General features: G+C 36.6%; 1 pseudogene; it reads left to right on the forward strand.

The window, feature by feature from the left end:
- The first annotated feature begins 21,492 nt into the window (after window positions 1-21,492).
- On the forward strand, window positions 21,493-21,942 carry LOC101327957 (ferritin heavy chain pseudogene; annotated as a pseudogene).
- Window positions 21,943-24,367: the final 2,425 nt, after the last annotated feature.

Raw genomic sequence — 24,367 nt, forward strand, 5'->3', positions numbered from 1 at the left:
GGGTACTTTTCCCATGTAATTAAAGGTCAGTAAACAAATTTCATTCCCTCTTTCTTAAAGTGGCTGTTTTCAGTGTTTTGACCACAGGATAAAAACACAAGTAGGGTACTCTAAAATACGACAAATTATATAGGAATAAGCAGAGTGCTTTAATTTCCTGTCAACCATCACAAAGGACACAGATTCCCTAAATTCAGAACCCCAGGAAAAACTAAACTCTAAAGGAATCCTAGTAACTACAATATGGCCCTCAACAACTATCCAAGCCAAGGGTAACCTGTTAATTCAAACCTGCATTCATGAAAAGAGAAAAGGTGAATTATTTATGCCTAAAGAAAGTGGCCAATTTGAATCAATCTTAACCATTATATGTAAATATGGATATACAATCAAGAATCAACTAGTGAAGAAAACCAACATGATGTAACTGAAAGCATTAAAATTCTGCAAAGTGAACACATTATGTAATCTTATAATTTATATTTTCCTATTAATTCTAACATTGAAGTTGCACCCTCATTGCTGCATCCTCATCCTCTACTTTTTATAATGCTATACTTTCTCAAAGCTCTCAGAGGCAGCCATTTTTAATGTCCATGAACTTTATTGAAATTAAAAGTTAATATTTTGGCTAAATAACAGAATGACCCAAGCTGAAGATGTAATTAATAAACATAAGATTAAATTCAGGTATTTTCCAGGAGTGCAGTGAAAATGTATAAAAAGATGAGAAGAAAAATAAGTGAGATACATAAAATGGGTGCAATAGTTCCAATATCCTTTTAACAGGGATCAAAATAAATAGACTATAGACAATGAAGAGTAGGAGGGAAATAAATAGTGTAAAATAACTCTGAATAGAAGAATGAACTAAGTGTCATTATGGAAAGTCCAAAAGGGAATATTTTTTAAGTTTAAAAATCTGAAACAATTGGGTGAAACTTCTGAACCACAAATATTCAATTTGTTTTAACTTCAGAAAGAAAATATAAAAGCAATGCCTAAAACAAAACAAGAATCAGACTAGAGAACAGAGCAATATCTCCATAGTTCTGTGGGAGATTTATTTTGATGTTATAAAAGTCATACCTAGACAAAGAATTTTGTCAGTAAATGACAGAACATACAGAAAATAAGGCTAGAGAAGATGTGAAAAACAAAATTAACATATGCATATGGCCATGTATACATTACTGTTTGTAACAGCAGCAGAATATACATTCTTTTTTGTATAGAATGTACAAAATTGATTATTGATATAATTGCTTTACAATGGTGTGTTAGTTTCTACTGTATAACAAAGTGAATCAGCAATACATATACATTTATCCCCATTTGTCCTCGCTCTTGCATCTCCCTCCCACCCTCCCTATCCCACCCCTCTAGGTGGACACAAAGCAACGAGCTAATCTCCCTGTGCCATGTGGCTGCTTCCCACTAGCTATCTATTTTACATTTGGTACAGTATATATGTCCATGCCACTCTCTCACTTCATCCCAGCTTACCCTTCCCCCTCCCCGTGTCCTCAAGCCCATTGTCTACATCTGCGTCTTTATTCCTGTCCTGCCCCTAGGTTCTTCAGAACCGTTTTTTCTTTTTAGATTCCATATGTATGTGTTAGCATATGGTGTTTGTTTTTCTCTTTCTGACTTACTTCACTCTGTATGACAGTCTCCAGATCCATCCACTGCACTACAAATAACTCAATTTCGTTTCTTTTTATGGCTGAGTAATATTCCATTGTATATATGTGCCACATCTTCTTTATCCATTCATCTGTTGATGGGCACTTAAGTTGCTTTCATGTCCTGGCTATTGTAAATAGTGCTGCAATGAACACTGTGGTACATGACTTGTTGAATTATGGTTTTCTCAGGGTATATGCTCAGTAGTAGGTTTGCTGGGTCATATGGTAGTTCTATTTTTAGGTTTTTAAGGAACCTCCATACAGTTCTCCATAGTGGCTGTATCAATTATATATTCCCACCAACAGTGCAAGAGGGTTCCCTTTTCTCCACACCCTGCCAAGCATTTATTGTTTGTAGATATTTTGATGATGGCCATTCTGACAGATGTGAGGTGATACCTCATTGTAGTTTTGAGTTTCATTTCTCTAATGATTAGTGATGTTGAGCATTGTTTCATCTATTTGTTGGCGATCTGTATATCTTCGTTAGAGAAATGTCTATTTAGGTCTTTTGCCCATTTTTGGATTCGGTTGTTTGTTTTTTTAATATTGAGCTGCATGAGCTGCTTGTACGTTTTGGAAATTAATCCTTTGTCAGTTGCTTCATATGCAAATATTTTCTCCCATTCTGAGGGTTGTCTTTATGTCTTGTGTATAGTTTGCTTTGCTGTGCAAAAGCTTTTAAGTTTCATTAGGTTCCATTGGTTTATTTTTGTTTTTATTTCCATTTCTATAGCGGGTGGGTCAAAAAGGATCTTGCTGTGATTTATGTCATAGACTGTTCTACCTATGTTTTCCTCTAAGACTTGTATAATGTCTGGCCTTACATTTAGGTCTTTAATCCATTTTGAGTTTATTTTTGTGTGTAGTGTTAGGGAGTGTTCTAATTTCATTCTTTTACCTGTACCTGTCCAGTTTCCCCAGCAACACTTACTGAAGAGGCTTTCTTTTCTCCATTGTATATTCTTGCCTCCTTTATCAAAAATAAGGTAACCATATGTGCATGGGTTTATCTCTGGGCTTTCTATCCTGTTCCATTGATCTATATTTCTGCTTTTGTGCCAGTAACATACTGCCTCAATTAATGTAGCTTTGTAGTATAGTCTGAAGTCAGGGAGCCTGATTCCTCCTGCTCCGTTCTTCATTCTCAAGATTGCTTTGGCTATTTGGGGTCTTCTGTATTTCCATACAAATTGTGAAATTTTTTGTTCTAGTTCTGTGAGAAATGTCATTGGTAGTCTGACAGGGATTGCACTGAATATGTAGATTGCTTTGGGTAGTATAGTCATTTTCACAATGTTCCTTCTTCCAATCCAAGAACATGGTATATCTCTCCATCTGTTGGTATCATCTTTAATTTCTTTCATCAGTGTCACAGTTCTCTGCATACAGGTGTTTTGTCTCCTTAGGTAGGTTTATTACTAGGTATTCAATTCTTTTTGTTGCAATGGTAAATGGGAGGGTTTCCTTAATATCTCTGTCAGATTTTTCATCGTAAGTGTATAGGAATGCAAAAGTTTTCTGTGCATTAATTTTGTATCCTGCTACTTTACCAAATTCATTGACTAGCTCCAGTAGTTTTCTGGTAGCAGCTTTAGGATTCTCTATGTATAGTATCATGTCATCTGAAAACAGTGACAGCTTTACTTCTTCTTTTCCGATTTGGATTCCTTTTATTTCCTTTTCTTCTCTGATTGCTGTGGCTAAAACTTCCAAAACTATGTTGAATAAGAGTGGTGAGAGTGGGCAACCTTGTCTTGTTCCTGATCTTAGAGGAAATGGTTTTAGTTTTTCACCATTGAGAATGATTTTGGCTGTGGGTTTGTCATATGTGGCCTTTATTATGTTGAGGTAAGTTCCCCCTATGCCTACATTCTGGAGGGTTTTTATCATAAATGGGTGTTGAATTTTGTCGAAAGCTTTCTCTGCATCTATTGAGATTATCATATGGTTTTTATCTTTCAATTTGTTAATATGGTGTATCACATTGATTGATTTGCGTATATTGAAGAAACATTGCATTCCTGGGATAAACCCCACTGATCATGGTGTATGATCCCTTTAATATGCTGTTGGATTCTGTTTGCTAGTATTTTGTTGAGATAAATACAGAACAGAAATGAATAAAACAGAAACAAAGTTGATATAGTAAGAAAAGTTGGTTCTTTGAAAAGATCAATAAAATTTATCCTCTAGGCAAGACTGAGTGAGAAAGTAAGAAAATAAAGCAGGCACAACAAATGAATATCAGGAATGAAAATAAATAATATTAAACAAAATTAAAATTAACAAAATTAAAGATGGTTATAGACATTAAAACTTAAAAAGAGAATGTTAACTTTATGATAATATAATTGTAAAGTTAAATGAAATAGGTTCAGAAGATAATATAACAATGAAATTGATAAAAAAATTGAAAATCTGAATATGTCAGTAGTATAAATATTAAAAAAGAAATTATATTAATAATGTATCTTCCCACTGAGAAAATATACTGAATGTTCACAAAAAAAACAATTATAATATTAGAGAAACTCTTCTAGAAAGCAGAAGAGTGTACCCACATCAACACTTTTTATTAAGCTAAATGATCTTGATCAAAAACCTATCAATAGTATTGTAATGAAGCAAAGCTTACAGATCAGTCATTCTTGTAAGCTTCAAAATCCTAAACAAAATGCAAATCAAATATAAAAAGTACGTTATAAAAAGTATATTACAACATTACTGTATTAAGTTTATCAGAGAAACATAAGGTGAGTTTAATATTAGGTAATTCAGTAGTATGAAGCTTTGCATTAGGCAATTAAACAAGAAACATCACATGATAATTTCAAAATATCCAGAAAAAGCATCTGATAAAGTCCAATATTAGTTTATGTTGGGGCTTCCCTGGTGGCGCAGTGGTTGAGAGTCTGCCTGCCGATGCAGGGGACGCGGGTTCGTGCCCTGGTCTGGGAGGATCCCACATGCCGCGGAGCGGCTGGGCCCGTGAGCCATGGCTGCTGAGCCTGTGCGTCCAGAGCCTTGCTCCGCAACGGGAGAGGCCACGGCAGTGAGAAGCCCATGTACCGCAAAAAAAAAAAAAAAAGTATTTACAACCTCCCCCAAGAACAACAATGACAACTACAACCAATCTCATACATAATAGTGAAAGTTTGGGCTTCCCTGGTGGCGTAGTGGTTGAGAGTCCGCCTGCCGATGCAGGGGACACGGGTTCGTGCCCCGGTCCAGGAGGATCCCACATGCCGCGGAGTGGCTGGGCCCGTGAGCCATGGCCGCTGAGCCTGAGCGTCCGGAGCCTGTGCTCCGCAACGGGAGAGGCCACAGCAGTGAGAGGCCCGCGTACCAAAAAAAAAAAAAAAAATAGTGAAAGTTTGAAAAGTTTCCCATGCTACTCAACGTTATACCAGAGGTGGTAGCAAGAACATTAAGGCAGAAAAAAACCTATTAAAAATTAGAAAGAGGAAGGGAGCCATAACCATTCAATGGGGGAAGTACAGTCTTCAACAAATGGTGCTGGGAAAATAGGATATTCACATGCAAAAGAATGAAGTTGGAACCCTACACTCCACGACATACAAAACTTAACTCAAAATAAATCAAGGACCAAAATGTAATAGCTAAAATTATAAAATTCATAAAGGAAAACATGGCTAGATACTCTGCTTATTGTCCCACCCAGCTAAAATAAAAATATTGACCAGAGTTTCAGTTCTTATCTGAGGCTCAGGCTCCTCTGCCAAGCTCACCTGCGTTAAAAGAATTCAATTCCTTGTGGTTGTAGGAACATGTTATTCTTATGACATAGGAATCCCTTCTTCTTCAAGACAATTGCAGTGTGGTAAATCCTTACCATTCCTTAGATCTCTCTTACTTCTTCTTAAGCCTTTCTCTTCACTTTTAAGGGCTCAGGTGATTACATTTGGACGAAATGAACAATTCAGGATAATCTCATCATATTCACAGGGTCCTAGGAGATTGGGTCTGTGAATTAGCATGTGGAGTTTTTGCAGGGAGGGGCCATATTTTTGCCTACCACAATGGCATATGTAAAAATATCTAAAAGAATCAACTGATAAATATTTTAGTATTAATAAGGCAGCTAAAAGATAAGGCAGTTTAGTAGGTTTGTTGGCTATATAAAACATTAACTTTAAAAAATATCAATTGTATTTCAACATGCCAGTAACACACACAAAAAATAAAGTATACCATTCACAATACTGTCAAAATCATGAAGTAAGAACAAATGTATCACAGTATTGCAATTGTCTTTGGAGACAATTATAAAATTTTAATAGGAGATATTAAAGATTTCCTGAATGTAGAGATATATCATGTTAATGAATTTATGGACTTAATATTTTAAATATGTCCATTACCCCCACATCAATTTTAGATTCAATAGAACTCCAATAAAAAAACCCACAGATTATACTGTGGGACTTCACAACTGATTTTTAAATCTTGTATGGAAACAGAAAGGATCAAGAATACCCAAGCCATTCCTGAAAGAAAATACAAGGGTTGAATAACTTGCTTTAACAGTTTAAAAAATAAGGGGCCAGATCAAGGTGGCAGAATAGAAGGACATGAAGCTCACCTCCTCCCACAAATACATCAAAAGTACATCTACACGTGGAACAATTCTCACAGAATACCTGCTGAACACTGGCAGAAGATCTCATAAAAACAAAACCGCAAGGAAGATCACCACGTAACAAAGTAGGACAAAACAACAACAACAAAAAGGAATTTGGATGGGACCTGCACCTCTGGAAGGGAGCTGTGAAAGAGGAAAGGTTCCCTCACCCTGGGAAGCCCCATCACTGGTGGGGAGATCAGCCAGGACAGAAAGGGAGCTTCTGAGGCTCAGAGGAGAGTGCAGCAGCCAGCTTGCAGCAGGCAAAACAGAGAAAGACCTGCACAGAGGGTCCATGCCACTTCCTTGCACTCCCCAACCCAAGATGCACTTCTGGTGTGCGTGGGGGCTGGGTGCTGAAAATCTGGCTTCAGTGTACCCAGAGAAAGGACAGGGGTTGGCTGTGTGGAGAGAGCCTGAAGGAGCTGGACTGTGGTCTAAGCTGCAACCTGGGGTGTGCACAGGAAGGAGCCCAGGTCTGCCACTGAAGCCCCATTGTTAACATGCATGCTGGAAGGGTGGGGCCTACTGGTGCATCCTCATTTTCAGCATGCTTACAGTGGGTGTGGAGTTCTGGGAGCACATAAGCACCTGCAGGTTGCCCACATGCAGAGGTGGGGCTGAAATCCAAGCCAATCCCCAGGAGCCCCAACACTTCAGAAGCAGTCACTGTGTGATCAGCGGATTTATGCACCACAGGTGGCTTTGTAAACTCACTGCCTGCAGGACATCTGAGCCGATTACTGGTGCTCCCATGGCTGGGGCAGGTCTGGTGATAGCAAGCTATAGGCTCTGCAAGTGCACACATGTAGAGGTAGGGCTGGGGTCTGGGCTGACTTGGTAGCTCTGAGGGCAGGTCCAAGTGTGGGACTATGGTGGTCCCAGTGCCTGACCTCAGTGGTTCTGTGCCAACAGATACGCGCTAAGCACTTTGTGAACAGAGCACCTGCGGGACACCTGGGCCAACTGCCTGAATTTCCAAGGTTGAGGCAGTGCTGAGGGCAGTGCCAAAACAGTGTAGTTGGTGAGCTTGCACAACAGGTGACAGGTGATACCACAGAGTGCACTTCCTAGTGGACAGCTCCTGTGGAGGAATACTCAGTGGCTCCTCTCCCAGTGGGAGTGCTCCAGTTCCTCCTACCTCACACCACAGTTCAGAAACAGATCTGGGGGCATCTACTCCAACAACTGGGGAGCAGACCCTGCACCCAACAGGGCTGTGACAACCACAGAGCAAAGAGGAGGCCTGCTCAACAACCAGTGCAGGCTCTGGTCACCACACCAGTCACACCCCCTACAAAAGGGATAACAGCCTACACACACTGAGAGAAAATGTGGCAAGCATCCATACTAAAAACAGGCCTTGCACCAAAAATATGAGATTCACGCAGGCTACATGGGGATGCTCCCACATAAGAACCCTCCTAGACCATAGTAGATAACTGTTTCTCCTAAACTCATAGAGTCAGAGAAATATAAGTAAAACTAAGAAGCAGAGGAACCACTTCCAATTAAGAGATCAAGAGGATTACCCTGAAAGTACAAACAATGAAGCAAACCTCTCCAATCTACTAGACCTCAAATTCAAAAAGGAGGTAATGAAAATACTGAAGGAATTAAGAAAAGCTACCAATAGAAATGCAGATGACTGTAAAAAAGGAACTAGAAACTATGAAGAAATCAGGATAGCAATAGACATACCAGAAAAAATAGACTTTAAAAGGCCATAAAGAAAGATAAAGAAGGACACTATATAATGATACAAGGATAAATACAAGAAAAGGATATTATATTCATTAACATATATGCACCCAGTATAGTAGCACCTAAATACATAAAACAAATACTAACAGACATAAAGGGAGAAATTAACAGGAAAACAAAAATAGTAGGAGACTTTAAAAACCCACTCACATCAATGGACAGATCTTCCAGACAAAAAATCAAGAAGGCAACAGGGGCTTCCCTGGTGGTGCAGTTGTTGAGAGTCCGCCTGCTGATGCAAGGGGCATGGGTTCATGCCCCGGTCCGGGAAGATCCCACATGCCATGGAATGGCTGTGCCTATGAGCCATGGCCGCTGAGCCTGTGTGTCCGGAGCCTGTTGCTCTGCAACAGGAGAGGCCACAACAGTGAGAGGCCTGTGTACCGCAAAAAGAAAAAAAAAAAAAAAAAAAAAGAAGGCAACAGATACCCTAAATGATACAATAGAACAGTTAGACTTAATTGATATTTTTAGTACATCACATCCAAAAAAAACTAGAATACACATTCTTTTCAAGTGCACATGGAACAGTCTCTAGGACTGCCTACGTACAAAAGAAACCTCAACAAATTTAAGAGGAAAGAAGTCAATTTAAGCATCTTTTCTGACCACAATGTCATGAAACTAGAATTCAACCACAGAAAGAGAAACAAGAAAAAAATGATTACATGGAGACTAAACAACATGCTACTAAAAAACCAATGGGGCAACGATGAAATCAAAGAGGAAATTAAAAAATACCTTGAGGCAAATGACAATGAAAACACAACCATACAAAATCTATGGGATGCAGCAATAGCATTCCTAAGAGGGAAGTCCATAGTGATACAGGCCTTCCTCAAAAAAAACAAGAAAAATCTCAAATAAACAACCTAGCCTACCACCCCAAAAAGTTAGAAAAAGAACAAACAAAACCTAAAGTCACCAAAAGGAAAGAAATGATAAATATCAGAGAGGAAAGAAATGAAATAGAGATTGAAAAAATAGAAAAATATCAATAAAATCAAGAGCTAGTTCCTTGAAAGGGTAAACAAAATTGACAAACCTCTGTCCAGGCTCACCAAGAAGAAAAGATAAAGGACCCAAATAAACAAAATAAGAAATGAAAGAGGAGAAATAACAACTGATACCACAGAAATATTACAAAAAACCATAAGAGAATACTATGAACAATTATATGCCAACATTGGACAACCTAGAAGAAATGGACAAGTTTCTAGAGACATACAGCCCACCAAAAGTGAATCAAGAAGAAATAGATAATTTGAACAGATCAATCACTAGAAGTGAAATAGAATCTGTAATAAGAAAAACTCCCTGCAAACAGAAGTCCAGAACAAGATGGCTTCACTGGGGAGTTCTATCAAACATACAAAGAACTTATACTGATCCTTCTCAAATTCCTCCTAAAGATTGAATAGGAAGGAACACTCCCAAAGTCATTCTATGAAGCCACCATCACCCTGATACCAAAACCAGACAAAGACACTACCTAAAAAGAAAACTACAGGCCAATATCTTTGATGAATATAGATACAAAAGTTCTCAACAAAATATTAGCAAACTGAATGCAACAACACATAAAAAAAGATCATACACCACGATCAAGTTGGATTCATCCCATGGTCACAAGTATGGTTCAACATATGCAAAACAATTAATGTGATATACCACATCAACAAAAGAAAAGACAAAAACCACATAATTATTTCAATAGATGCAGAAAAAGCCTTCAATATAATTAGACATCCATTCATGATAAAAACTCTTAACAAAGTGGGTATAGAGGGAACATATCTCAACATAATAAAAGCTATTTATGATAAACTAACAGCCAACGTAAAACTCAACAGTGAAAATCTGAAAGGCTTCACAGTAAAATCTGGAAACAAGGATGCCCATTCTCACTACTTCTACTCAACATAGTATTGGAAGTCCTAGCTACAGCAATCAGACAAGAAAAAGAAATAAAAGGTATCCAAATAGGAAGAGAAGAGATAAAATTGCCATTATATGCAGATAACATTATACAATATATAGAAAACCTCAAAGACTCCACACAAAACTACTAGAACTGATAAACAAATTCAGCAAGGTAGCAGGATACAAGATTAAAATACAGTAATCTGTTGTTTCTTTACACTAACAATAAAATATCAGAAAGGAAAAGTAAAAAAAAAAAATCCCGGGGCTTCCCTGGTGGCGCAGTGGTTGAGAGTCCGCCTGCTGATGCAGGGGACATGGGTTCGTGCCCTGGACCGGGAAGATCCCACATGACGCAGAGCTGCTGGGCCTGTGAGCCATGGCCGCTGAGCCTGCGCGTCCGGAGCCTATGCTCTGCAACAGGAGAGGCCACAACAGTGAGAGGCCCATGTACCACAAAAAAAACAACAACAACAAAGAAACAAAACAAAACAAAAAAAATCCCTTCTAAAATCTCATCAAAAAAAAAAAAAGATACTTAGGAATAAACCTGACCAAGGAGGGGAAAGACTTATATGCTGAGAATTATAAAACATTGAGGAAGGAAACTGAAGGTGATTCAAAGAAATGGAAAGATATCCAATACTTTTGGATTAGAAGAATTAATATTGTCAAAATGGTATTACTACCAAAAGCAATCTACAGATTTAATGCAACCCCTATCAAAATACCCATGACATTTTTCACAAAACTAGAACAAACAACCTTAAAACTTATATGGTACCATGAAAGACCCAGAATTGCCAATCAATCCTGAGGAAAAAGAACGAAGTAGGTGCCATAACCCTCCCAAACTTCAGACAATACTACAAAGCTACAGTAATCAAAACAGAATGGTACTGGCACAAAAACAGACATATGGATCAATGGAATAGAAGAGAGAGTCCAGAAATAAACTCACGAACCTACAGTCAGTCTTCAACAAAGGAGGCAAGAATATACAATGGAGAAAAGACAGTCTCTTCAGCAAATGGTGTTGGGAAAGCTGGACAGCCACATGTAAGTCAATGAAGTTAGAACACACCCTCACATTGTACACAAAAATAAACTCAAAATGGATTAAAGACTTAAATATAAGACATGATAACATAAAACTCCTAGAAGAGAGCACAGGAAAAACATTCTCTGACATAAATTGTACCAATGTTTTCTTAGGTCAGTCTCCCAAGGCAACAGAAATAAAAGCAAAAATAAACAAATGGGACCTAATCAAACTTATAAGCTTTTTCACAGCAAAGGAAACCATCAACAAAACAAAAAGACAACCTATGGACCAGGATATAATATTTGCAAACAATGTGACTGACAAGGGCTTGAAACATGAAAACAGTTCATACACGTAAGTAACAAAAAAACCAAACAACCTAATCATATAATGGACAGAAGATCCAAATAGACATTTCTCCAAAGAAGACACACAGATGGCCAATATGCACACGAGAAGATGCTCAACATCGCTAATTATTAAAGAAATGCAAATCAAACCTGCAATGAGGTATCACCTCACACTGGTCAGAATGGCCATCATTAAATAGTCTACAAATAACAAGTGCTGGAGAGGCTGTGGAGAAAAGGGAACCCTCTTATACTGTTAGCGGGACTGTAAATTGGTGCAGCCACTATGGAGAACAGTATGCAGGCTCCTCAAAAAACTAAAAATAGAGTTGTTGTATTATCCAGCAATCCCACTCCTGGGCATATATCTGAAGAAAACTATAATTCAAAAAGATACATGTACTCCTATGTTCATAGCAGCACTATTTACAACAGGCAAACATGAAAGCAACCTAAATGTTCATTGACAGATAAATGGATAAAGAAGATGTGGTACATATATACAATGGAATATTACTTAGCCATGAAAGAATGAAATTTGCAGCAACATGGATGTACCTAGAAATTATTATACTAAATGAAGTAATAAGTCAGAAAGACAAATATCATATGATATCACTTATATGTGGATGGAATCTAAAATATGACACAAATGAACTTATTTATGAAACAGAAACATACTCACAGACATAGAAAATAAACTTATGGTTACCAAAGGGGAAAAGGGATGGGGGAGGGATAAATTAGGAGTTTGGGATTAGTAGATACAGTCTACTATATATAAAATAGACAAAAAACAAGGTCCTACTATATAGCACAGGGAACTATATTCAATATCCTGTAATAAACCATAATGGAAAAGAATATGAAAAAGAATATATATATATATGAAACTGAATATATATATATAAAACTGAATCACTTTACTATACACCAGAAACACAACATTGTAAATCAACTATACTTCACTAAAAAATTAAATTAAAAATAGTTTAAAAATGTACTTATTTTAAAGTAAAATAATCAGACAGCATGGTATTTGGACATGGATGCGTAAATAAATCACTCAGAATGAAAATAAAAATCCTAGAAACTGAGTAACCTATGTATGGACAATTGATGCATGAAAGAGATGGCCTTGAAGAAAAGCAAGAAAGGATGAACTTTACAAAAAGTCATGTGGCGACAACTGATGAATCAACAGGACTTTTACTGCATATCATATGCAAAGATCAATTCCAGGTTGACATCAGCAAAAATGGCAGAATAAATGATCCCCAATTCTACCATGCATAAAAGCAAGAAAAAACTGGCAAAAACTGTCAGAATCAACTTTTTTTTAGATTCTGGAAACTTACCAAGGCTTGCAACAATCTGGAGAATGTACTTGCTCAAAAAAAGAAAAAAATGAAAAGAACAATTCTCAGTAAGAACTGAGAATCTTGTGGCATTTAACTTACCCCATTCCCATACCCAGCTCCCTTTCCCCATGGTAGCCATGAAAATAACAGACCACTGGACCACTTTCCTGGCACCAAAGGAAAAAGAACAGAACTTATTCACATAGAGTTGTAATTAATTATTTGTTCTGACCTGTCTGGTATCTCCCTGGAAAACTGGCTCAAACGTTAGTTTTTATGTCAGTAACTTGCAGGTTTACTGTTAAAGCAGCTTGCAAATTGGGGGCAGCATTTCCTGAAAACCTTGCAGGCTAAAACAATCTTAGGTTCCTGCCACCTCAGATGATAGGTGATGTGTAACAGCTGTGGAAAACAATAGACTAACCAAAAAGTTTGGGAGGTTTTATGGAATGAATTGTGTCCCCTCAAAATTCATATGTTGAAACCCTAACCCCAGAATCTTAGAATATGACCATATTTGGAGATGCGTGCACACAGAGAAAAGGCCATGTGAGAGAGGCCTTAGGAGAAATCAAACCTGCCAACACCTTGCTCTAGGACTTGAAGTCTCTAGAACTGTGAGAAAATTAATTTCTGTGGTTTAAGCCACGCAGTCTGTGATATTTTGTTATGGTAGCCCTAACAACTAACACAGGAGGAACGTCCCTAAAACTTTGGAAAGTTGCAAAATATTCCTGGGATCTAGAGCGGAATCTAGAAGGTCAATAATTTTCCAATGTCACATTTTATGATAACGTTTATGTGAAATTTGCAGAATAGGCAAATCCATAGAGACTGAAAGTAGAACAGTGATTGTCAGGGGATGGGAGTGATGGGTGATTGACATTAACTCCTAATGACTATGGTTTCATTATGGGGTAGTGGAAAGTTCTGGAATTAGACAGTGGTGAGGGCTATACAACAGTAAATATATTGTAATCCACTTAGGTGTACACTTTAAAAATGCTGAATTAGGGCTTCCCTGGTAGCGCAGTGGTTGGGAGTCCACCTGCCGATGCAGGGGACACGGGTTCATGCCCCGGTTCGGGGGGATCCCACGTGCTACGGAGCGGCTGGGCCCGGGAGCCATGGCCACTGGGCCCGTGCGTCCAGAGCCTGTGCTCCACAGCAGGAGAGGCCACGGCGGTGAGAGGTCCGTGTACCGCAAAAAAAAAAAAAAAAAAAAAAAAAAAAAGCTGAATTATATGCTATATAAAATATATCCCAAATTTTACAAATGCTATAAAAATCAATTCCAGGCAGAAAAAATGACTAACGCATGAAAGGGGAAACTATACATTTTTAGAAGATGCATAAGACAATATTTTTATGATTTTATCTTGAAGGAAAGATGTGTTAAACTAGATGAAAACAGCCATATGCATGAAGGAAATACTGATAAACTCAATTACATTAAACTTAATCTCTCTTTGTCTAAAGACACAATAAAACTGTGAGAAGGTAAAAGAAAGTAAGGAGAGGATGTGTGCAACATGTATATTTAACTAATTATATGTATATAATACATACCAACAAACAAAAATTACAAGAAGCCATTAAGAAAATCTCCAAATACCAGTTTTTTAAAATGGGCCATAAATTTTACTATACTTTACAAAAGAGGATATACCAATTACCACTAAACATGTAAACATACCTTTAACTTCATTAGTAAATCAGACAAATTCAAATTAAAATCTCAATGAAACATTATCGCATACATACCAGATTGGCAATTACTAAAACCTCTGATGACACCAATTGTTGGTAAAATTGTGAAGCAAAGGAGAATCTCATGCATGACTGGCAGATTGTAAGTTGTTCAACTATGTTGGAAAAAATATTAGCATTATCTACTCATTTAAATAACACTTGATTTGTAATATAGCAACATCCCATCTAAGTATACAAAGCAGAATGAATCTTGTACATGCTTGCTAGTAGATATTGAAAATATTTGCAGCAGCAGTGTTTGTAATGATTTTCAATTGGAAGAATCTTCAAATGTCTATCAATAGTAGAATGAACAAACTTGGAGATATTCATACAATAGAATAGTATACAGCAAACCAAATGAAATAACTATAGCTATATTTAATGATGTTAGATTCTCACAATGTTGAGCAATAAATAAAAAAGTAATGCAGTAGTGTGCTCACTTTGCATCACACTCAAAATCAAGGAAAAATAATATATTTATAGACATATTCATATAAGTAGTAAAATTATAAAGAAAAGCAAGGTAATAATTATCATAAAAGTCAAAATATTTAGAATAGGGAGAAAGGATAGACACATGAAGGATTTCTGAGATACTAAAAATGATCTATTTTTTTCACTTTGGTTGTTACAAATTATACATACTCATAATTATTCTTTACATTGTGTTTTATGCACTATTATTTATGTAAAATACATCTCAAAATAAAAATAGATATAGATAGATGATAGATAGATAGATAGATAGATAGATAGATAGATAGATAGATATAGATGATGCTAGAACAATTTTCCAGATGGGGAAAATAAGTTTTTATTCCTTCCTCACAACGTATGCAAAAATTCAATTGTATTACATATAGTAAATAGTTAAATTTGAGATGCTAGGAAAGGCTTTCTTATATAAAAAACATATATTACAAATGTTTAAGGAAAGCAATAATAAAAATAATATTTGAAAGTTTTGACCCTTTCTTGCTGTCTTACTATCTCCAATTTTTTTTTACAATCAATTTATTTTTGATAAGGTAATACATTCTTATGATTCTCTCTCTCTCACCTACCTTCTTGTAGGTCTTTGTCTGGCTTTAGTATCAGGGTAGTGAGGGACTCATTAAATGAGTCTGGAAGTGTTCCCTCCTCTTCAATTTTGTGGAAAAGTTTGAGAAAGATTGGTATTTTTTCCTAAGAATTCACTAGTGAAGCCATCTGACTCTGTGCTTTTCTTTTTTGGGAGGTTTTTGATTACTGATTCAATCTCCATACTAGATATAGGTCTGTTCAGACTTCATGCTTTAGTCTTGGTAGGTTGTATGTTTCCAGGAATTTACTCATCTTTTCTAGACTATTCAGCTTGTTGGTATATAATTGTCCATAGTAGTGTCCTTATGATTCTTTGTATTTCTGTGGCATAAGTTGTAATGTCTCTCATTTCTGATACTGATTGTTCTCTCTTTTTCTTAGTCTATCCCAGGGTTTTTTCGCTTTTTAAAAAATCTTTTCAAAAAACAGTTCTGAGTTTCACTGTTTTTTTCTATTGTTTTTCCATTTTCTATTTGGTTTATTTCTGTCTTTTTTTTAAATTCCTTCTGCTAACTTTGGGCTTTATTTTTCTTTTTCTAAATCCTTGAGGTATGAAGTTAGATTTTTTGAGCTCTTTCTTCTTTTATGATGTAGACTTTTCTAACTATGAACAGCCCTCTTAGTACTCTTTTTCTCAATTTCATATGTTTTGGTATGTTGTGTTTTTATTTTTGTCTCGAGGTATTTTCTAGTTTCCTCTGATTCTTTTTTGACCCAATCGTTGTTCAAGAGTGTATGGTTTAATTTCCACATATTTGTGAATTTTTCAGTTTTCCTTCTGCTACTGATTTCTATTTTTATTCCACTGTGATCAGAAATGATACTTGGTATGATTTTAATCTTAAATTTGTTAAGACTTGTTTCATGATCTAACATGTGATCCATCCTGGAGAAGGATCTATTCTCAGTTGAGAAGAATGTGTATTGTGGTGTATTGTGGTATTGAGTGGAAAGTTTATAGAAACTTTGTTACATTTGGCCTATAGTGTTATTGAAGTCCTCTGTTTGCTTACTGATCTTCTGTCTGGATATTCCATCCCTTCTTGAAAGTGTGGTACTGAAATCTCTTACTCTTACTGTATTGCTATCTATTTCTTCCTTCAGTTCTACCAGTGTATGCTCTGATACTGAGTGCAAATATCTTCCCGGTGGATTGACCCTTTATCATTATATAATATCCTTCTTTATTTCTTGTGAGAGTTTGTAATTTAAAATCTATTTTGCCTGATAAAATCAGTCAACCCTGCTCTCTACTGTTTGCCAATGACATGGAATATTATCTCTTTTCATCCCTACACTTTCTGCCTATACGTGTCCTTAAATCTGAAGTGATTTTCTTAGTACGATAGTTTCTAGGTCCATCCAAGTTGCTGCAGATGGCAATATTTCAATATTTCATCCTTGTTCACAGGGTACTATATTCAGTATCTCGTAATAACCTATAATGAAAAATAATCTGAAATATACATATATATATTTAACTGAATAGAACTGAATCACTTTGCTGTACACCTGAAACTAACACAATACTGTGAATCAACTATACTTCAATTAAAAAAAATAGTGATTTTTCTTGTAGATAGCATATAGTTAGTCCTGCTTTTTTTTGTTTGTTTTTTGTTTTTGCGGTACGCGGGCCTCTCACTGTTGTGGCCTCTGCCGTTGCGGAGTACAGGCTCCAGACGCGCAGGCTCAGCGGCCATGGCTCACGGGCCCAGCCGCTCCGTGGCATGTGGGATCTTCCTGGACCGAGGCACGAACCCGTGTCCCTTGCATTGGCAGGGGGACTCTCAACCACTACACCACCAGGGAAGCCCAGTCCTGCTTTTTATCCCTTCAGCCATTCTATGTTTTCTAGTTGGAGAATTTAATCTATTTACATTTAAATTATTATTCTTAGGAAAGTATTTACTATTGCCATTCGTTGTTTTCTGTTAGTCTTTTAATTCTTTTGTCTGTCTGTTCCCCTTCATCTTGCTTTGTGTTTTTTTGATATTTTGAATTGATATACTTTCATTCCTTTCACTTTTTCTTTTGTATAATTTCTATAGGTATTTTTTGGTTACTTTGGGGTTATGTAATACATATATAATATTATTATATTTTATAAGAATATGATATATCTTATAACAGTCATTGTTTAAGCTGATAACTAGAGTTCAACTGCATACAAATGCTCTACACTTTAACTTCTCCCCTCTCCAGTTCATGTTATCATTGTCAGAATTTACTGACTATCTCCAAAAGTCAGCTTTCTCCTGCCATGACAGGCACCATACAACCTCTAGGTTTCCTCTTACTTCCCGCGAGAGAAAGCATCTAACGTGGCAAGACAATATGTCTCAAGCCTGACACTCAAACATTTGCAAACTTGTGGAGGATTTTGATAATGCTGCTAGAGTTTGCTTACTGCCTAAGGATCCTTGGGTTTGGAAAGAATTTAAATGAAACTTTTCACCATAGTTTTTTCTTTTTTTTTTCAAAAAATCTTTCAGAGTGGGTGTCATGAATACACGTCACAATTTGAAGGTATTCATATTGTGTATCCTTTAACACATTTTTAGGTATAATTTTTAAAAATACTTTTGTCTAACTTTTATACTAGAATTAAAAAGTGATTTACCCACCACCTCATTGTCCATCTTTATAAGAGCTATTTCTAATTCTCTATAAGGAAAATCACATAACTCTGTTTCATTAGGGTTGGTTTCTGGAGATTTCTCTGTTTCCTTTGTTTGGAACATCTTTATCTGATTCCTCATTTTCATAGGTTTTCTGTGTTGGTGTCTATACATTTGACAAGGCAGACACCTCTTTCAGTCTTCACTGACTTGCCTCATACAGAAGAAGACCCCTGCCAATCAGCCTGGCCAGATATTTTGGGGACCTCTACCAACTCCTACCCTCCCCAGGGAAAAGCAGGCATCTGTGGCTTTTGTCCGTTCCCTCCATGCTGAGCCCAGGAGGTAGGGGTAGCTATGGCATCTACCAGCCCAAGCTGCTACCTCCATTCTTCACCAGGTGGCTAGACTGTGCTACATCTATCAGAGCTTCAAGACTAGTGAGATCAATGTTAGTTCTTTGGTCAGCCCTGGAAAAGTGGGGGCATTGGACATACAGATCAACTCTTTTCCTTCTCAGGGGCAAGCTGAAAACTAGGATTTTTTATCCATTAACCCTGTGTTGATCATGGGAGAGAAACAATGGCATCTACACACGAGCTGCCACTGGCCCATCAGAACTTCAGAACTGGTGAAACAGATGCTATTTCTTTTTTTAATTTTTATTTTTCTTCAACTGAAGTATAGTTGATTTACAATGTTGTGCCAATCTCTGCTGTACAGCAAAGTGACTCAGCTATACACATACAGACATTCTTTCCTTTATATTCTTTTCCATTATGGTTTATGACAGGATATTGAATATAGTTCCCTGTGCTATACAGTACTGATTCCATTCCTTTGTGCAGCCCTGGAGAGGATGGATTGCTGGATGCATGGATCAACTCTTTCCCTCCCAAGGGGGAAGCTGAGAGCTGAGATTTTTTTTGTCTGCTCACTGTGCAGAGCAGGAGATAAGATCAATGGCATTCTACCATCCCAATGTGCACTTCTATTCTCCCTGTGGTGGCTAGATTGTGCCAGATTCATCAGAGCTCCAAAACAGAAGGCAGTCATCTGAGAAACCCCCTTGGAAAAGACAGGGTCCCGATGCATGAAGCTACACTTTCCCGCCCTGGCATGAAGTTTGCACAATAATGATAGGTAACTACACACCCAGACAATTTTACTGGTGAATATCATCAAACATTTAAGGAAGAAATAACACCAATCTCCCACAAACATTTTTAGAAAATAACAGAAATAAGAACATGTCACAACTGATTGTATGAGACAATGTGATCTTGATACAAAAGCCTGACAAGGGCATTATAAGAAAATTAATTTATAGTTCAAAACTACTCAGGAGCATAGCATCAAAATTCCTCAAGAAAACATTATGAATTGAATCCATCAATATTTAACAAAAAGGAAAATAGATTATAACAAAGTGGGTTTATCTCAGGAATGTGAGGTTGGTTTAAAATTCTAAAATCCATCTAAATCACCACAAATCTATTTAAAAAATAAGAAGCAAAAGTAATGATCTCAACAGATATAGAAAAGAATTTTTTTAAAGAAATTCAACACTAAATCATAATAACTAATTTCAGCACACTGTAAGTAGGAGGGAACTCCCTCAGTCTGCTAAAATGCTTCTAGCAAAGATCTATAGCTAACATCAAGCTTAATGTTATGATATTGAAGTTTCCATCTAAAATAGGGAAAAGTCAGGGATGTCTGCTCTCATTACTTCTAATCAACATTAGAAGTAGGTCTTAACCAAGCAATAAGACAGAAGAGTAAACAAATACATAAATATTGGATAAGAAGTAAAACTACTGTTATTTTCAGAGAGTATGATTATATGCTAGAAAAAATCTACAGGAATCCATTAATAAAAATATTAGAACTCTAACTCACATAAGTTAAAATATAAAAAAGCAACTGCATTAACATATACTAGCAACAAAATATTGAGAATTTTAATTCTGAAATATCATTAAAGTGGCATGAAAATATTAAAGAGTTAGGAATACATTTAATGAAATTTTCCAAGAGCTCATGACTGAAAAACCCATGACATAGATAAGGAATATTAAAGAATGGTTAAATAAATGGAGAGATTATTTATGTTCATTAATTGAGGGAATATTGCTATGATACTGAAGAAACTGACAGTCGGATTCTACAATTTATGCTACAGAAGAGCTAGTATTAGTTTTCAAAAGGATAGTGATATTGTGCGACATTTAGTCCCAGATATCAAGACTTACAAAGAAGCTTCATTAACTAAGACAGAATAGTATTGATATATGGATAGATGAATCAATAAATGGAATAAAATAGGGAATTCAGAATAAGACCTAAGCTTATATGGTCATTTGACTTTCCACAAATACATTTCTACAATTTAATGGGGAAAAGAAAGTCTGTCTTATCAACAAATAGTACTGGGACAACTGGATATGATTATGGGGAAAAAAATGAACTTGGATGCTATCTTACTCCACACACAAAATTTCATTTCAGGATGATCATAGACGTAAGTGTAAAAACTTTATATACCTGCTGGAATAAATCATAGAAGAATATCTTTGCAATCTATGAATATGAAATAAAAACTTTCTCAGTAGGGAAAGCTGAATTTGTCCCAAATGGACATACAATATAATAACTGATAAAAGAAGTTCATCAGACTGTAGAGAAATTATATATGACAGAAAATTGGATCTGCAGTAAAGACAAAGTAAACACCTGTACTGATTCAATTAATAAATGGTCTAACACTAGAATCAAAAGGCAGAGACTGTCAGACTAGATTTAAAAGCAAGATTAAACTCTATGGTGTTGAGTAGAAACAATTTAATAAAAGAGGCACAGAGTGACAGTAAACAGTTAAGGAAAGTTATAAAAATTGAATATGAATCATATTAAAGTGGATGTAAAAAGCTATATTAAGTAAAAATTGACAGACTAAAATAGAAAAATCAGCACTCATAGAGAATAAACATCCCTCTCCCAGTACCTGATAGAAAATGTAGAAAAAAAAATCAGTGAAGATACAAGAGATTTGAAAACCACCAACTTGATCTAGTTGACATTTAAAGAATGCTATACCGGCCACAGTCTTCGCGGAGAGTCACCGAGGTTTCCTGCTTCAACAGTGCTTGGACAGAACCCTGCGCTTGTCCCCCACTCCGGCCGGCCGCTCAGAACCAGCCCTCGCCACCACCTCACAGCGCCCTCCGACCGCCTCTCCCCAGCCGCCGGCCATGACGACCGCATCCCCCTCGCAGGTGTGCCAGAACTACCACCAGCACTCGGAGGCTGCCATCAGCCGCCAGATCAGCCTGGAGCTCTACGCCTCCTACGTCTACCTATCCATGTCATACTATTTTGACCGCGATGATGTGGCTCTGAAGAACTTTGCCAAATACTTTCTTCACCAGTCTCGTGAGGAGAGGGAACATGCTTTGAAACTGATGAAGCTGCAGAACCAACGGGGTGGCCGAATCTTCCTTCAGGATATCAAGAAACCAGACCGTGATGACTGGGAGGATGGGCTGAATGCAATGGAATGTGCGCTACACTTGGAAAAAAGTGTGAATCAGTCATTACTGGAACTGCACAAATTGGCCACTGACAAAAATGATCCCAATTTGTGTGACTTCATTGAGACGCTTTACTTGAACGAGCAGGTGAAATCCATCAGAGTTGCGTGACCATGTAACCAACTTACACAAGATGGGGGCCCCCGAATCTGGCATGGCAGAGTATCTCTTTGACAAGCACATCCTGGGAAACAGTGATAATGAGAGCTAAGCCTTAGACTGGCTTCCCATAGCCACGGGGATGACTTCCCTGGTCACCAAGGCAGTGCACGCATGTTTGGGTTACCTTTACCATTTCTATAAGTTGTACCAAAACATCTACAAGTTCTTTCCTTAGTACCATTCCTTCAAATAGAGTAATCTGTTACTCCTCTCGCCAAAATAAGAACGCTATACAAACAAGTGCAGCATATATGTACAAGTGCAGAGAACATTCACCAAGGTAGAAGGTATGCTGAGCCATAAGACCAAATCCTCAACAAATTTAAAAGAATTGAAACCATACAGTAATAGTGTATTAGTTTCCTAGGCCTGCCATAACAAAGTACCACAAACTGGGGAGTTTAAAACAACAGAAATTTACTGTTTCAGTTCTGGAGGCAAGAAGTCTGAAACCAATGTGTCACCAGAGCCAATCTCCCTCTAAAACCTGCAGTGGAATCCTTCCTTGCATTTTCTTAGCTTCTGGTGGTTTGTCAGCAATCTTTGACATTCTTTGGCCTGTTCATGCATCACTCTGATTCTCTGCCTTCACATGACTTTTGCCCTGTGCCTATCTTCACATGGCTGGCTTCTTATATGGACACCAGTCGTATAGGATTAAGGGTTCACCCGACTCCAATATGACCTTATCTTAACTAATTACATCTACATTGATTCTGCTTTCAAATAAGGTCACATTCTGAGGTACTGGGGGTTAGGACATCAGCATATCTTTTTTTTCAGGTGGGAACATATCTCAACCCATACCAAATAGTATGGAGAGATTCCCTCAATTTTGGAATTTCTGCAACATGTGTTAATAACCCATGGGTCAAAGAAGAAATCATAAGAAAAAATAGTGAATATTGGGAGCTGAACACCTACCATATATATCAATAATGGATATCCAAGTATCAAATGTTGTGGTATGTATCCAAAGCAATGCTTAGAATTTTATAAATATAAATAACTGCTAGAAAAATGATTTAAAAATTAATGACCTAAGCTTGTACCATAAGAGCACTAGTAAAAGAGCAAATTAAACCTAAAATAATAGAAGGTAAATAATAAAAATAAGATCATAAATCAAGAAATAGGAAACAGATAACAATAGATAATAAAGTTAAGATATGGGGTTTGGGGGGAAAAATAATAAAAATTGTAGATACTAACCAGACTGATTAAGAAAAAAAGATATACATATTGCCTAAAGCAGTAATTAAAAAGGGAATATCATTAAACATATTAAAAGGACTACAGACATTAAAAGGGTAATAAAATAATATTATAAATCTGTTTATATCATTAAATTCAACAACCTAGCTAACTGGAGATATTTATTGAAAACCATGAATTACCCAAACTGACAGATGAAGAAATAAAAATTTAGAAAAACACTTTTCATTAAGGTAATTCAATTCATAATCAGAAACCACCTAAGAAAAGCAGAAAATAAAATGGAGAGAGCAAGATCAGGAGAGAGAAATAGAAAGAGAGGAGAAGAGGGAGGAAAAAAAAGAGAAAGAAAGAACGTAAGGATGAATGGGTGGGAAGGAGGAAAGAAAGCAGGGAGGAAGGAGGGAAGGAAGAAAACCTCCAGGCACAGTTTCATTAATTAATTAATCAAATATTTAAGCAATAAATAATGCCATATCTAAAATAAACTGTTTTCATAAATAGAAGTGGAGGAAATCCTTCCTAAATCAGCTAGCCAGGACATTAAAACCCTGATACCAAAAACTGACCAAAACATCACGGAAAAAGAAAATTTATACCAATATCCCTCATAAATATAGATGCAAATTCCCTTTCAAAATATCAGTAGATAATTTAAAGTAATGTACAAAAAGAATAATACACCATGACTTGTTGGGGTTTATCCAAGAAAAGCAAAGTTGGTTTGCCATTTGACAAAAAATCATTTTAATCTACCATATTAACAGAATGAAATATGTATATATAAATATGTATACCTTCATAAGGCATTAGCATTATCTCCTAAAGTTGACAATAGACATATATATGAGCCAGAAATTCCCCTCCTACATATATACTAAAAAGGGTTTGTGTATTTTCAAGTACTGTGCACAATATCGACAAACTGGAAAAAAACCAAATGCTCATAAACAATAATGTAGATGAATTAACTGTGGTACAGTAAAATGCAGTATTATACAGTAGTCAAAACAAATGAACTAGCAACATGTAAAAACATGAAAGAATTTTGTGATAAAATGTTGAGGACAAAAGAGTCTCCAAAGATTGCATACAGCATGATATACTTCTTTTATGAAATAAAACATCTTAAAAATATTTACTGTTTCAGAAGTTATAA

This window comes from Tursiops truncatus, chromosome X (assembly GCF_011762595.2).
Source record: "Tursiops truncatus isolate mTurTru1 chromosome X, mTurTru1.mat.Y, whole genome shotgun sequence".
Lineage (NCBI taxonomy): Eukaryota > Metazoa > Chordata > Mammalia > Artiodactyla > Delphinidae > Tursiops > Tursiops truncatus.